Here is a 17,642-nt window from a genome sequence, read left to right as displayed (position 1 = left end):
CAGTCTGGAACCGCGAGACCGCTACGGTCGTAGGTTCGAATCCTGCCTCGGGCATGGATGTGTGTGATGTCATTAGGTTAGTTAGGTTTAAGCAGTTCTAAGTTGTAGGGGTGTGATGACCTCAGAAGTTAAGTCCCATAGTGCTTAGAGCCATTTGAACCATTCAGAGCTGCAGAAATGGACCAATTGAGATGAGGATGTAGAATTACCTGACTTGACCGCGTAAGAAATGAGGAAACTAGAGGAAGAACGCAGACCCATTGTAGTATCACGGATAGAACAGAAGAAAAGCTGGGACGGTTTGGGTATGTAAACAGAACTGATGAAGACAGGTAGCCCAAGAGAGGACTTTCATGGCGAAGGAGACGATGAAGAGGTAGACGACCAAATGTGTGGCTAAGGGGTGTACGAGAAGTGATGGAGAGAAAGGAATAGAAGAGAATGAAGAAGAGTGGAGAAATCGAGGCATTTGGCGACAGAGATGCAGGGTGCGGCGACAGCTGTAGGACCCCCGCAAAAAGCAAGAAAATCGTCAATAATTCGTAAAAGATGTGATGACCGTTCTTAGAAATGCATCTGGCAGAGAAGTTTCATCTAAGGCAGCAATTAATAACTGCTACAGTGAATTCAAAAGAGATCGACTTTTTTTTAAAAGATGCATTTCGTGAAGGACGCCCAAGAACTACAGATACTGGAGAAAATTTCGCTGCTGTACGAGCATGCTTCAAGAAGTCCGACGGAGGTCATTCGAATTTAGTCGGGCAACATTGACAATTGGTACGGGTCCAATGGAAAACTCTGTACACCAACAGCCGTGAGATAACTTTCTCATACATGTGTTCGACATAAAGAGACCCTCCATCAAAAATAAGAGCCCATTGATTGATTGGTTGGGATAAAAATCTTGGTAACTTCCAAGGCGCCACCTCAGAATTGTGTTGGAATATCTTTACTGCTGGTGAATCTTGGATTCGTCTTCATGATCCCGAAAAGGACACTCAGTCCTTTCAGTCAGCCTTTCGAACACAACCTAAGCTTGCAAAGGTCTGCATCTACATCTACATCTACGTAGATACTCCGCAAGCCACCGTACGGTGCGTGGCGGAGGGTACCCTGTACCAGTACTCGTCATTTCCTTTCCTGTTCCACTCGCAAACAGAGCGACGGAAAAACGACTGTCCGTATGAGCCCTTGTTTCTCGCGTCTTATCCTCGCGGTGTTTACGCACAATGTATGTCGGTGGCAGTAGAATCGTTCGCCTCATCTCTGAATTTTCTCAATAGTGCTTCTCGAAAAGAACGTCGGCTTCCCTCCAGGAATTCCCATTTGAGTTCCCCAAGCATCTCCATAGCTCTTACGTGTTGTTCGAACCTACCGGTAAAAACTCTAGCAGCCCGCCTCTGAATTGCTTCGACGTCTTCCTTCATTCTCACCTGGTACGGATCCCAAACACTCGAGCAGTACTCAAGAATAGGTTGTACCAGCGTCTTATGTGCGGTCTTCTTTACAGATGAACCACACTTTCCTAGAACTCTCCCAATAAACCGCATTCGACCATTCTCCTTCCCTAGCAACGTATTCGCAGAGCTCCAAAGACGATGGTTGCTAGTTTTATTTTTTTACTAATCTGGCCATATTGTCACTATAGCAGCAGAACATAGATGTACTGTTACAGCCGACTGGTATACAAATGTCTGTTACAGCAATTTCTTTTAAAACGTTCCTGAAACAAAAGAAAAGTAATTTTCCGTCACAACAGTGCACAGTCTCATACAGAAAACTAACCCTAGTACGAGGGGCATTTGAAAAGTCTGTGCAAAAACAAAAACTATTTAAGTGTTTGGGTAAACCTTTTTTATTTTTCGGTATAGTCTCCTTTTAGACTTATACACTTTGCCCAACACTGTTCTAATTTGTTGATCCTTTCCGAATAACAGGAATTGTCCAAGTCTGAACAATAGCTATTAGTTGCTGCAATCAGCTCCTTGTTTGTATAAAATCTTTGTCTCGCCAGGCATTTCTTCAAATTCCGAGGGAGTCAAGTCTGGAGAATAGGGGGGGGGGGGGATGTGAAACGAGTTGGAATCCTATTTCCATTATTTTTGCGATCACAACTGCTGAGGTGTGTGCTGGTGCATTGTTGTGATGGAAAAGGATTTTTTTTGCGGTCCAATCACCGGCGTTTTTCTTGCAGCTCGATTTTCAAACGGTCCAATAATAATATGCACCTGTAATAGTTTTACCCTTTTCCAGATAATCGATGAGGATTATCCCTTGCGAATCACAAAAGACAGTCGCCAGAACCGTTCCAGTCGAAAGAATGGTCTTCGCCTATTCTGCCTCGGTAACCCATCGTTTAGATTGTCCTTTGGTCTCTGGAGCATAGTAATGTATCCATGTTTCATCCACAGGGACGAAACGACGCTTGAAGTCCTGTGGATTCTTCCTGAACAGCTGAAAACCATCCTTGCAACACTTCACACGATTCTGTTTTTGGTCAAGCGTGAACAATCGCAGAACCCATCTTGCGGATAGCTTTCTCATGTCCAAATGTTTATGCAAAATATTATGTACCCGTTCATTCGAGATGCCCACAGCACTAGCAATCTCACGCATCTTAACTCTTCTGTCATCCATCACTGTATCGCGGATTTTATCAACGATTTCTGGAGTCGTAACCTCCACAGGGCGTCCAGAACGTTCAGCACTACTTGTGCCTATATGGCCACTCCGAAAATTTTGAAACCACTTGTAAACTGTTCTAATCGAAGGTGCAGTCACCGTAATGTTTATCACGCTTCTCTTCAGTCTCCTGAAGCGTTTTGCCTTTCATAAAGTAATGCTTAGTCATCACACGAAATTTTTTTCGTCCATTTTTTGACAATTACTCGACTTCCTTGATTCACACGAATGCCAGACACAAAGAAATAGACCAATATGGCTGAAATTTGGTGTGCGTTCTTTCCAAAGATGTTACTAACTAAACATGACCTCGCTACGCGCCGGTGGAGCCATCTCTCGGACTTTGCACGTACTTTTCAAACGCCCCTCGTTTCTGGATGTCAACATCACGAGCCCTTCAACATACGTCTCCGTAGTAACACCTTGTCACGTCTTTGTTTTGCAAAAATCAAAGATAAAATGTGCAGAATAACTTTTTTCATCATCAGATGAAGCAGTGGAGCATTGTAAAAAGCTGATTTCTGGTGAGTCAGAGGAAGAGCGGCATTGTTGCTTTAAGGACCTGTTTCATCGAATGCGACAATGGAGTCATATTGAAGGGGAATATTTGGGAAAAAAATTACTCCTTAAAAAACTGATCCTCGTTTATAGGTTATGAATTAAGGTTTCCGCCAGAGCTGCAAATAATATTTTTATTGGCGACTACTTTCGAACATTTCCATTCATCTCAAACCGTTACCTACCGTTACCGTTACAATCTGGCAGGCACTTTATTGTGAATAGCAGAGTAATCACGTAGATGTAGATTATAAGATGCTATATTATTAAAAAAAACACGAAATAGAATTCAAAGTGCCTGTCAAATTCTAATGTACGTAAAGAGGCATAGAGAATTTTAAACGTACCAAGAGAATCATGGTACAGACAAATCACAGTTGTTATATTAATCTGATGTAAGAAATGAACTACATATTCCATCAAAATTATGTACAGTCATATATTACAAATGCAAGTATGTCATAAAAGATGTCTCGTGCTATTGTAATATGTGCATGCAGAACGTCTGATAATCATTTACGTAACTAAACATTTTGTATTTCATGTCTTTAGGGTTTCGTACTTAATTCGGTAAAAACTGAACCCTCATTGCATCACTTCCTTCTCCGTACGCTTCTTCGTCTGTTTACGCGACTCTTCAAAACCCTTTTCCTCGTGGATTGATGTATCAAGTTGAAATTCAGGTCACATATTAAGGCCTACGATCCTTTGGCGACGTAAAAAAAGTAAAGGTTCTAAGCCACTGCAATCAAAATATATGGCCATTTATGTCACATATTCTGATATTCGCAATCTCACTCATTAAAACATACACTGTGCTTCCCGTCGGTCTAGAACCATGAAATTTGCCAAGAAGCAAGATTTCACACTACAACCAAAGGAAAAAAATCCGAGAATTGTTAATTAGTAATTATATCAGGTGAACTTACTTCTTTTTTGTAATTTGTTATCAGAGAACGGTTAGATGTACCAAGTTGAATTTTATGATTTATGTCACATGCTGGCGGTAAAATAAACGCCATCTTCTAACTCGGTGCAGTCAAAAGATACAGCCATTTACGCCACATACTCGGAAACTCAATTATCGAAAGCTGGTGGGTATTTCGAGCTGGTTTAGAGTCATGAAATTTTGGCAAGAAGCAAAGTTTCACTGTACATGTAAAAGAAAAAATATGAAAATGGTTAATTATTAATTATATCATACGAAAAAAACATCATTTTGTAATTTGTTATCTGAATGTCTTCCTAACCGTTTGTCTGTTAAGACCCCTTTTTTCAGGGATCAATAGACGTAGCAAGTTCAAAGTTACGTCACGTACTGAGATCTATAGTTTGATGGTGCAGTAAAACTGTTAAGCTTCCCAGTCAGTGAAGTCAAAAGATACGGCCATTTATGTCACATATTTTGATACTCGCAAACTCATTCATTAAAAGCTGTAGGGTAGATGTAGAATCGTGAGATTTGACAAGAAGCAACGTTCGGAAAATTGTTAATTCGTAATTACACCACATTCAAAAAATATTTCTTTCGTCATTTGTTATCAGACTTCGAAGCTGAAATTAAAATACTCTTGAAAGTCTTGGAATCTTTGAGATCGTTATATTCCTAGTATCAGTACTGATAACAGGCAAAAATTGCCGAGATCCTCTGTTCCCAGAATGGATAACCTGTCTGTGTACATATAATTAAGTTTGTACAGTACCCACAGAGCGTCAGACCTAATCGCACCTGTCCAGTTTCTAAATAGTATTGTATCTTCTGTTTTAGATAATGGTTAGAGAATGAAATCTTCGAACAAGTCAGCAATGAAAATATGATATGCGACTGTGACGGAAACATTAATTGTCCGCAGCTCGTGGTCGTGCGGAAGTGTTCTCGCTTCCCGCGCCCGGGTTCGATTCCCGGCGAGGTCAGGGATTTTCTCTGCCTCGTGATGACTGGTTGTTGTGTGCTGTCCTTGGGTTAGTTAGGGTTAAGTAGTTCTAAGTTCTAGGTGACTGATGACCATAGATGTTAAATCCCATAGTGCTCAGAGCCATTTTTTTGAAACATTAATTAATGAACTAACCCTTAGACTTCAAGAAGAATATAATAATTCCAATCCCAAAAAAAGCAGTTGTGGACAGATGTGAAAATTACCGAACTATCAGTTTAATAAGACACAGCTGCAAAATAATAACGCGAATTCTTTACAGGCGAATGGAAAAACTGGTTGAAGCCGAAATTGGGGAAGATCAGTTTGGATTCTGTAGAAATTTTGGAACACGTGAGGCAATACTGGCCCTACGACTTATCTTAGAAGAAAGATTAAGGAAAGGCAAACCTGCGTTCCTAGCATTTGTAGACTTAGAGAAAGCATTTGACAATGTTCACTGGAAAACTCTTTCAAATTCTGAAGGTGGCAGGGGTAAAATACAGGGAGTGAAAGGCTATTTACAATTTGTACAGAAAGCAGATCGCAGTTATAAGAGTCGAGGGACATGAAAGGGAAGCAATGGTTGGGAAGGGAGGGAGACAGGGTTGTAGCCTCTCCCCTATGTTATTCAATCTGTATATTGAGCAAGCAGTAAAGGAAACAAAAGAAAAGTTTGGAGGAGGTATTGAAATCCATGTATAAGAAATAAAAACTTTGAGGTCCGCCGATGACATTGTAATTCTGTCAGAGACAGCAAAGGACTTGGAAGAGCAGTTGAACAGAATGGACACTGTCTTAAAAGGAGGGTGTAAGATGAACATCAACAAAAGCAAAACGAGGATAATGGAATGTAGTCGAATTAAGTCGGGTGATGCTGAGGGAAGTAGATTAGGAAATAAGACACTTAAAGTAGTAAAGGTGTTTTGCTATTTGGGGAGCAAAATAACTGATGATGGTAGAAGTAGAGAGGATATAAAATGTAGACTGGCAATGGCAAGGAAAGCGCTTCTGAAGAAGAGGAATTTATTAATATGGGGTATAGATTTATGTGTCAGGAAGTCGTTTCTGAAAGCATTTGTATGGAGTGTAGCCATGTATGGAAGTGAAACGTGGACGATAAACAGTTTGGACAAGAAGAGAATAGAAGCTTTCGAAACGTGCTGCTACAGAAGAATGGTGAAGACTAGATGGGTAGATCACATAACTAATGAGGAGGTACTGAATAGAATTGGGGAGAAGAGGAGTTCATGGCACAACTTGACTAGATGAAGGGATCGGTTGGTAGGACATGTTCTGAGGCATCAAGGGATCACCAATTTAGCACTGGAGGGCAACGTGGAGGGTAAAAATCGCAGAGGGAGACCAAGAGATGAGTACACCAAGCAGATTCAGAAGGATGTAGGCTGCAGTAGGCACTGGGAGATGAAGCAGCTTGCACAGGATAGGAGCTGCATCAAACCAGCCTCCTCAGGACTGAAGACCACAACAACAATAACAAATATGAATTGAGTTACTGATCCTATTACTAACACAGTGTTGGTATTGCATATATACGAGTATGTACTTGTCCGATTTTTCCAAAAGTTTTCAGTGTCGCCCTCGGATATGGAATGTTTTCTTCGAGTTAGTCTACACTAGGACCTCCTAAAAATCTCGTATTTCCTGTTCCTGCCGAAGCGCCATATACACGGGTGCCTACGATGGTTTCGAGGCGAACCGGTGGACGCGAGACCTGGCGTTTACCTTCCACAGATGTCCCGCCCAACTGCAACCGGCGTGGTTATATGGGGCAGGCGGCGCGCGTCCGGTGGTTGGCGGTTGACCAGGTGGTTGGACGGATGGCCGCCTTTAAGCCTGCGCAGCTGCCGGTGGGCGTGCAGTGATACTCGGGCCTCTGACCCGGCTGCAACTGAGCCCGCTTACCCCCTCCACGTGGCCCACGACGCAGTTGTGCCTGCGGGGGGAAGGGGCCAGGTGCTATCATCGCTCCCCCACCACCTCGCCACTCACGTGTTGCTCAACCTCCAGCACTTCCCTTCCCACCGAATCTGCCCTTGCGCTACTGGGACAAGATGAAAATTGTTTAGCCTATCCTGCGCGAGACAGAATGTGGTTTCGTTTTTATCCAGGTCACATGCGACCACTTAGCTCATAAGTGTAATATACGATACCAGTACTTATTGAAGATCCCGATACGCTTATATTTTTTGATCATATATCTTTTCTGTCCAGGTTTTTGACATTAACATGTAATTTTCAGTTGGCAAAGGTCCTGAGTTCGAGTCTCGGGCCGGCACACAGTTTTAATCTACCAGGAAGTTTCATATCAGCGCACACTCCGAGAGTGCAGAGTGAAAATCTCATTCTGGAAGATGAAAATTGTTCGGCCTATCTTGCGAGAGAGAATGTAGTTTCGTTTTTATCCAGGTCACATGCAACCACTTAGCTCATAACTGCAATATACGATACCAGTACTTATTGTAGATCGCGATCGCATATGTTTTTTGATCACATAACTTTTCTGTCCAGGTTTCTGGCGTTAACATGTAATTCATAGTTGGCACTTGAAAAGTTTGGTTAGTAATTTGAGGACATTGTTTCAATATGTCACTTATTTAAACATCTACACTAATAGATAAAATAATAGAATAATGTTCGCAAAAAGGATAAATATAATAATACTGTCCAATGTAATAATAACAGAACTTACTCCTCCAAGCCGGCCGGAGCGGCCGAGCGTTTCTAGGCGCTACAGTCTGGAACCGCGCGACCGCTACGGTCGCACGTTCGAATTCTGCCTCGGGCATGGCTGTGCGTGATGTCCTTTTCCGTAAGATTTTCCAAACCGTTGGCTGTGGTACGTTTAGCTCCCTGCTTGTTTTATTCGTCGACTTCCGCGGGGTACGCGTGAAACTTGCCCGCACGCGTTCAACCGTTTCTTCGCTCACTGCAGGCCGACCCGTTGATTTCCCCTTATAGAGGCAACCAGAAGCTTTAAACTGCGGATAACATCGCCGAATGGAGTTAGCAGTTGGTGGATCTTTGTTGAACTTCGTCCTGAAGTGTCGTTGCACTGTTATGACTGACTGATGTGAGTGCATTTCAAGCACGACATACACTTTCTCGGCTCCTGTCGCCATTTTGTCTCACTGCGCTCTCGAGCGCTCTGGCGGCAGAAACCTGAAGTGCTGCTTCAGCCGAACAAAACTTTATGAGTTTTTCTACGTATCTGTAGTGTGTCGTGACCATATGTCAATGAATGGAGCTACAGTGAATTTATGAAATCGCTCCAATCATTTGTAATAGCCCTGTATATATTGGAGGGTTACCACCTTAGACTGACGTTTATAACGTCCAGAACGAATTTTGATTTTCCAGCGTAGCGTGCATTGAATTGGAACTCCACGACAGATTCAAACTCTGTGCTAGACTGGTTCTCGAACTCGGGACCTTTGTCTTTTGCTCTACCACTCGAACTGTCTTAGCGCATGCCGATGAAAGGCAAAGATGCCAGATTTCATTCGCATTTCTAATCTGCTACGAATTTCCAACGCTGTTTATAATGTAATATACGACCACAGCATTTATTCTTGTACCCGATACATTAGTACTTTCTTATCCTATCGTTTGTCTTTTAAGCATTCTTATAATTAATATGTTATTCTGAGGACACAACTGACACTTTTAGCCGGCTGCTGTTGCCGAGCGGTTGTAGCTCTTCAGTCTGGTACCGCGGGACCGCTACGGTCGCAGGTTCGAATCCTGCCTCAGGCATGGATGTGTGTGATGTCCTTAGGTTCAAATGTTTCAAATGGCTCTAAGCACTATGGGACTTGATATCTGAGGTCATCAGTCCCATAGAACTTAGAACTACTTAAACCTAACTAACCTAAGGACATCACACACATCCATGCCCGAGGCAGGATTCGAACCTGCGACCGTAGCTGTCGCGCGGTTCCAGACTGTAGCGCCTAGAGCCGCTCGGCCACCCCGGCCGGCTGTCCTTAGGTTAGTTAGGTTTAAGTAGTTCTGAGTCTAGGGGACTGACGACCTCAGATGTTAAGTCCCATAGTGCTCAGAGCCATTTGATTTTTTTGGCACTTTTAGGCACAAATTTGAGCCTTTCGTTTCACTGTGCAATTAATTGCTGTAATAGTCGAAACTAAGACTGTGTAATGAAAATATCCGGGTATGGAGGACAACATTGCTTATGTGACATAAAATGTGAAAATTTTTCATAAATTGAAAGCCTAACACAAAAAACGAAAGTAACTAAAAAATTAAAAAGATTTACAATATACTATAGGATCACAACATTTCTTCACGCATGCGGCATGCTCATTATTTTTTGATCCTGTAGCTTGTCTTCTAATGTTTTTGGCATTAAAATATCGTTTTGACTGGACAATTAATACTTTTGGTTACTAATTTGAGGACGTTGTTTCATTCTATAATTAAATATCGTAACTGGTGAAATCTGAAAACCGCATCACAGAAGACGGAGAGACAAATATAGATACAAAGCAGGTGATTACTAAGGAACCATGAGTAACAGAAAAAAATTCTGCAATTAGTCGACGAAAGAGGGAAAGACGAAAATGTTCTGGAAAAAGTAACACAGCAATCCAAGCCACTTACGAATCAAATAAATAGGAAATGTGAGGAAGTCAGAGCGAAATGACTGCAGGAAAAATATGAAGAAATCTAAAAAGAAATGGCAGAAAAATTTAAACAAACTACAGTGAAACTCAAAGCAACGGCGTCACCATTTTGAGGGCAAGAGGAATTCCACTATTAAATACATAGGAGAGAACGTATGGGTGAAGAGAGCAAATTTAATGCCTCTATCAGGGGCAGGAACTTTAGGAATAATATCACGAGTACGGAATATGGATTGGGAGTGAATCGAAAAAGATGAAAGTAATGAGAAATAGCAGGAATGAAAACAATGAGAAACTTAACATCAGGATTGATGGTCACAAAGTAGATGAAGTTAAGGAATTCTGCTACCTAGCCAGCAAAATAACCAATGACGGAGCAAGGTGGACATAAAAAGCAGACTAGCACTGACAAAAAGAGATGTTTACTAGTATCAGACACAGGCCTTAAGTTGATGAAGACATTTTTGGAAATGTACATCTGGAACACAGCATTTTATGGTAGTGGAACATGGAGTGCGGGAAAACTGGAACAGAGGAGAATCGAAGGTAGACTGATAAGGTAAGGAATGAGGAGGTTGTGCGGAGAATCAGAGAGGGAAGGAACATGTGGAAAGGAGAAGGAACGGGTTGATAGATCTGTGAAGATATGAGGGAATGAGTTTCTACGGTACTAGAGGGAGCTGTAGAGGGCGACAACTGCAGAGGAAAACAGAGACTGGAATACATCCAGCAAATAATTGAGAGGACCCTGGTTGCAGAGTGTGAAAAGTACGGACATGTGAGGCGAAGGGGGGAGAACATGGTAATAAAGACTGTAATGGATGGAGAATCCGAAGGAAGGAGACCACTAGGACGGTCGAGAACGAGATAGAAGGATAATACCGTGGGAGACACGCAGATAATGTGACTGAGAGATGAAGAGGCAGGCGATGGGAAGGTGCAGAGGGGTGGAGTGAGAGAGGTCAAGGAGCGACTGTGCTTATTGTGGCCAGTATAAGTAAGTACGTCAAACATAAACCAAAAGTGCAATTAGTTTTTTTTTTTTTCAAATTAATCGACATCAAGCCTCCACATCCCAGTTGCTATTCGAAACTTTATATTGTAAAGTATTTTGGTCTCGTATAGCAGTTCGCGAGATCCGATTCTTAACTGTATGTTAAGCTGGCACAATGTCTTTGCGTTGCACGTCACAAGATTAACTAAACGCAAAGTAGTGGGATGTGTTTTAGGCAGGCAGTTCCAAGGCATAGCTGTTTATCAGTTGCCGCACAGGTAACCCAAAATTATTATCAGAACCAGAGTTGAACATTATTTATGCACTTACAAGGAGAGGTTGAAAGGTGGCTACACTGAGTCACAGCGCCAGAGATTGCGCCAAAGATTATTATTCCGCCGCCTCCACTGGTGCAGTAGTAGTTCAGAGGTTGTCGAGGGAAGTTGTTGTTCTGTTGGGCGAGAGAGTAGATGCTGTTCAGTTGGTGTAATGTATAGATGGAAGATGTTGCAATTATCACAGTGTATTTTTCGTCAATATACAGGGTGAGTCACCTAACATTACCGCTGGATATATTTCGTAAACCACATCAAATACTGACGAATCGATTCCACAGACCGAACGTGAGGAGAGGGGCTAGTGTAATTGGTTAATACAAACCATACAAAAATGCACGGAAGTATGTTTTTTAACACAAACCTACGTTTTTTTAAATGGAACCCCATTAGTTTTGTTAGCACATCTGAACATATATACAAATACGTAATCAGTGCCGTTTGTTGCATTGTAAAATGTTAATTACATCCGGAGATATTGTAACCTAAAGTTGACGCTTGAGTACCACTCCTCCGCTGTTCGATCGTGTGTATCGGAGAGCACCGAATTACGTAGGGATCCAAAGGGAACGGTGATGGACCTTAGGTACAGAAGAGACTGGAACAGCACATTACGTCCACATGCTAACACCATTTATTTGTCTTTTTCACTGACGCACAAGTACATTACCATGAGGGGTGAGGTACACGTTCGACGGGCGTTTTATAGGACGTGGAGGACGCATAAATTGGCCAGCCCGTTCTCCTGATCTTACACCTCTCGACTTCTTTCTGTGGGGTACGTTAAAGGAGAATGTGTACCGTGATGTTCCTACAACCCCAGAGGATATGAAACAACGTATTGTGGCAGCCTTCGGCAACATTACACCATATATACTGCTGCGTGTACGACATTCATTACGCCAGAGATTGCAATTGTGTGCAGCAAATGACGGCCACCACATTGAACATCTATTGGCCTGACATGTCGGGACACACTCTATTCCACTCCGTAATTGGAAACGGAAACCACGTGTGTACGATCGAACAGCGGAGGAGTGGTACTCAAGCGTCAACTTTAGGTTACAATATCTCCGGATGTAATTAACATTTTACAATGCAACAAACGGCACTGATTACGTATTTGTTTATATGTTCAGATGTGCTAACAAAACTAACATGGTTCCATTTAAAAAAACGTAGGTTTGTGTTAAAAAACATACTTCCGTGCATTTTTGTATGGTTTGTATTAACCAATTACACCAGCCCCTCTCCTCACGTTCGGTCTGTGGAATAGATTCGTGAGTATTTGATGTGGTTTACAAAATATATCCAGCGGTAACGTTAGGTGACTCACCCTGTATATTGAGGTAAAAAAAAAAGTATTACAGATTTATTTAATGACAATGCCTCTTGGTCTCACGTACAGTCAACAAAGCATCTGGCTCGTGTTCATGTATTAGACTTGTAATTCTGGTTTCTATGTGCAATTATAGTATTTCTGGTTTTTCAATTAGTTCATTATAAATGGTGTTTAAAATATCTTGCCTTATTGAGGAAGAACCGAGCCAGATACATGTACGTTGAGTCACAATACCACACACAGAACAGTTACACTTGTGCTTTGTTGTTTCGTAGCTTTTATAGTTGCAGGGGACTTAATTAATCAATTGTGTTAATGGAAATTTCTTGTCATTCTTTATTTTTATTTTATGCAGTCACATTGCGTGCTAATACTACTCAGGGCCAACCGGTTACGAGACTTCGTAACCGGGCACACAGCTGCTAAAATTGTTGCATTTATTCCTTATTTTTCATTAAGCCCTCATGCAAGGTCCGCAGAGGTGCGATCGAATTTCTGAAACTATCTGTGCGTTGATGTAGGTCAACATCCCAGCCATTCACCCTAGTGGATCCTCGTTTGCGAGTAACTGGCGAAAAAGAAACGGAATTTTCTGTACTACTCAGTGTCGTTATAAGAATTGTGCGTTACGGGCTCTTTGTGTGGTATAATGGCTAGGATAACAGCTTCACATGTAGGTGGTAGTGGGTTCGATTCTCATCATGTGCACATATTCTTTTTATTTTTAAATCCTTTGTCGAAATTACTTCCATCGTTATTGTTATTCGATTAATTGGTTTCAATGTAATTTTTTATTTCTATCCCCTTTACTGTTTGACTATCATTGGGCAGCGGCCTTGCCGCAGTGGATACACCGGTTCCCGTGAGATCACCGAAGTTAAGCGCTGTCGGGCGTGGTCGGCACTTGGATGGGTGACCATTCAGGCCGCCATGCGCTGTTGCCCTTTTTGGGGGTGCACTCAGCCTCGTGATGCCAATTGAGGAGCTACTCGACCAAATAGTAGCGGCTCTGGTCAAGAATACCATCTTAACGACCGGGAGAGCGGTGTGTTGACCACACGCCCCTCCTATCCGCATACTCCACTGAGGATGACACGGCGGTCGGATGGTCCCAGTAGGCCACTCGTGGCCTGACGGCGGAGTGGCTTTTGACACATCATTGTGAATTTCTTCTTCATTTGTTTCAGTTTCTCTTTATACAATTCTTTTTCCAGTCGGAATTTTTTTGGTTCAAATGGTTTAAATGGCTCTGAGCACTATGGGACTTAACAGCTGCGGTCATCAGTCCCCTAGAACTTAGAACTACTTAAACCCAACTAACCTAAGGACATCACACACATTCATGCCCGAGGCAGGACTCGAACCTGCGACCGTAGCAGTCGCGCGGTTTCGGACTGAGCACCTACAACCGCGAGACCACCGCGGCCGGCCGGAATTTTTTTTAATACGTATTTCACTATATTTGTCTATTATTATATTCAATTATTTCAAAATTCCCATCCATCAGTTAATAAATGAAGACTAAATAATCTGTTAGTATTTGCGCAATGGTGTGAAAAATGCATTTTTTTTACCAGATGTGCATTTTTTTGCACAGTTACGTACGCCACTATGGACAAAACAACGCAGATGAAAATTTAAATGAAAGGCGGGTATGTATAGGTAAAACTAAATTCAAGCGAAATCAGAAACAGATATAACGAACTCAACAATGTGGCCGAAAAAACAAGACAAATTAAATCGAAATTAATACATATAATTAATTAAGAACACATAAATAAAGATTTCAAGTGGAGAAAGAAAGCCAGGAAGAAAAATGAGAGCAAATGAGGAAGTTGTTATGATTACAATTATTTGACATGAGTATGGAATTAAAAAATTACATTTAAATAACTTAATTGAATAAAAATGACGATGAAAGTCATTTCCAGAAAGATTTAAAAGTAAAAGAAACTTACTCCACCTGATGAGATTCGTACTCCCAACCTCTCGCCTTCAAGTCTGTTATCCTATTCATTATACCATATAACGAAACAACTTGTAACTTTTCTAACGCTACTGTGTGTCGCACGGTATTCCGAATTTTGTTTGTCGTCAATTATTCGCAAACGAGAGTCCACCAGGGTGAATGGCTCCAGTGTGTGAAACCTAGGATGGCAACCTACATCACCGTAAAGATAATTTTAAAAAGTCTATTGCACCGTTTCAGATCACTCCTTGCTAGGGTACAGTGATTATCCGCTAACAAGAAGTCTCTAGGCGCGGAATGGAATTAACGAAATGATCTGAACGCTGGTGTAGGTTAAGGTCCCAGGTATCACATCCTGTAGCCATTCACTCTTATTTGCGAGAAATCGCCGAAAGAAGAATTCAGAAAATTTTGCGTGATATTCGAGGTTCTGAAGTATTGATTAGAGTACACAGAGCAGTGTTGTGGCTGAACCGTTAAAGTATGTTCCTGATGTACTGGAGATTGTGGGTACGAATATCGTCACGTGCTTTAAAATCTTTTATTTACAAATCTTTATCAGAATGACTTTCATCGTTATTTTCACTGAATTAATTTGTTTGAATGCAGTTTTTAAAAATTTTAATCATCGTATTAACAGTTTCATTCCCCCTTATTTCGTTGTGAAAAAAGAATGACTAAAATCTTTGTGCATGTGATTTTAATTATTTTTATTTATCTATCACAATATCTAAACGTTTGAAAACGCCCGTCTCTCGATTAAAAATAAAAAGACGAAATAATCTATTTACATTGGCTGTGGAATGGTGTAAAAATGTATTTTTCATTAATGGATGTACATTTTTTTTCAGTGGCAACTGTCATACGAAGATTTAACAGTTATACAAACATTTGAAACATAAATTGCTGTTGGACTGTGGACTAGAAAAATGCAGATGAAGATTTAAACGAAAGAAGGGATTATAAATAAAAGGAAATTGAAGGAACATGAAGAATATTAATAAAGAAAGCAATAACATGGACGAAAATATAAAATGACAAAACAGAAGAAATTAAATCAAAGTTAATACGAAATTTGATATGCACAAGATTTCAAATGAAAAAAGAATATTGGAGGACAAAATTATAGCAAGTGACATGGTTAAAATGAAAAATAAAATGAATTGTCAGAGGATGAGAAATGTAAAAAAAAAAAACATTTAAACCAGTTAATGGAATGAATATAATGATTAAAATCACTTCCACAAAGAAATGAAAATAAAAAATTTGGAAGCGCCTGACATTTGTACATCTGTAATGCACTTTAACCATTATGCCACCACAACATTGCTGTGTCTACTTGTATCATAATATTTATAGGTGAACAGGGAAATTGAAGTACCGATTTTTAATATTAATTACACAAGGAGGCCAATGAAGTTGATATAATTCGAAAGGGACTTTCCCATCGATGCGCACAAAGAAAAAAATGTATATACATAGCCGTTCAGAGAGGTGAAAGGAAGTAGTTAATTTCATATTCGTAAATTTGATGATACCTTCTCAATCCTGCATTAAAATCTCCAATACATGAACTTCGCGTTCTACCAACTTTTGTTCTACGTATCCATCAGCTGCTGTGGTATAAATGACACACGAAAGTAACAACGTTTTGTGAACTGGCGTTCTGGAGACGTTCATGTTTACATAGATCATTTGCAATAACACACGCATACCAGGTGTTACAGTGCGACAGCTGCTAGGTCGATGATGTTGGCAGCAGTAGAAATAAAGATATAGTAGTAACGAAATCTGTAAATAACGTTCTATATTGGCGTCGTTATTTTGCTTATTTTGCTGTAACAATAACTTTACGGTCATTTGCCACTTTTATCAGAATATCTTAAGTAAGTTGCTAGTCTTTAATTTCTTCATTCTGAATATCTACGACGTCTGATTATATTTACTTTCAGCTAGGCTTGAAAGGAGAACGATAATGGGTCGGACTGAAAGACACAGAGCTAGACAGAGACAATTTTTGCGTAGGGAAAGTAATAAGAATGTGGGCATTCATAGCGGTAATGCAACTGTTTTACTGAGCTGTGTATTTAAACGTAGAGTGAAGCAACCTGATGAATTTATAGTTTTTTAACGGAAATCATTTCGCATCAGAGATTGCTGTACGTGATAGAAAGGCTTTCACATTGAGGTGCCATAAGCGAAACTTAATTTGCAACACAAAGTTATATTTCAAGTCATTTTATCAAGGACGCACTTCAGATGATCCAAGAATACAAGAGTAATGAAGGAATTATTGGAATAATATAGAAATATTTCAGTAATATAGAAATGATATACGAAAGTTGTGGTGTCACCGCCAGACACCACACTTGCTAGGTGGTAGCCTTTAAATCGGCCGCGGTCCGCTAGTATATGTCGGACCCACGTGTCGCCACTGTCAGTGATAGCAGACCGAGCGGCACCACACGGCAGGTCTAGAGAGACTTACTAGCACTCGCCCCAGTTAGCATGTACCGTAACGAGCGATGTACACCGATTATGGATTAAAGTTAAGTATTACAAGATTTTCGTACTTTATTGCAATTCTCAAGACATTGTCCTGTTCCAGACCTCACGCCGGTCTGCGTGTATTTAAACGCGTGCATTTCGGCCTCCTCTAACAACACAGTGTTGGCTCTTCTGCCAACACTACAAAAGTAACAATATTTCATAAAATCGCTTTCTAGGGATGTTTATGCTTAAATGTGTGCAGATTGTTCACGTGCAGTAACTTTTGCATATCGCGCAGCTACAGTGCCGCAACTCCTAGCTCGTTACTGTTGTCGGCGGTGGAAAACATAACATCATAGCAACGAAGCTATCGGGGGCAACACAGTGTGCATAACGTTATTTATTGTCGTCGTTTTTAGGGTTAGTATTGTTACCATGAAAACTGAAGTGAGCTCGAACTTTCAGTTTCTTCATTTTTAGTAACTACGGCATCCCTTAATATAATTTAGGCTGTGCCTCATGAAACAACATTAACGGGTCGGACTGAAAGACGAGGAGCTAGAGAGATTGAAGTTTGGTGTTGCAAAATAATAGGAATAATGTGGGTAATGATAATGATAACATTGTTGAAACTTCCTGGCAGATTAAAACTGTGTGTTTATTTATTTATTTAACGTGGCAAGATTAGGGCCATC

General features: G+C 40.9%; 1 protein-coding gene and 1 pseudogene across 1 annotated transcript in view; one reads left to right on the top strand and one right to left on the bottom strand.

Annotated features, from left to right (window-relative positions):
• Positions 1 to 7,055, bottom strand: part of LOC124720191 (immunoglobulin domain-containing protein oig-4-like) — a 33,699-nt gene extending 26,644 nt beyond the window's left edge. Inside the window, exon 1 of the mRNA XM_047245514.1 lies at positions 6,900 to 7,055. The gene's annotated coding sequence lies outside the window, so the exon portion shown is untranslated. The remainder of the gene's footprint in view (positions 1 to 6,899) is intronic.
• Positions 7,056 to 13,314: 6,259 nt separating this feature from the next.
• LOC124720599 lies at positions 13,315 to 13,432 on the top strand (annotated as a pseudogene).
• Positions 13,433 to 17,642: the final 4,210 nt, after the last annotated feature.

Source organism: Schistocerca piceifrons, chromosome 11, assembly GCF_021461385.2.
Source record: "Schistocerca piceifrons isolate TAMUIC-IGC-003096 chromosome 11, iqSchPice1.1, whole genome shotgun sequence".
Classification (NCBI taxonomy): domain Eukaryota; kingdom Metazoa; phylum Arthropoda; class Insecta; order Orthoptera; family Acrididae; genus Schistocerca; species Schistocerca piceifrons.
The sequence above is the reverse complement of the archived record's forward strand: the minus strand, read 5'-3'. Positions and strand labels throughout refer to the sequence as shown.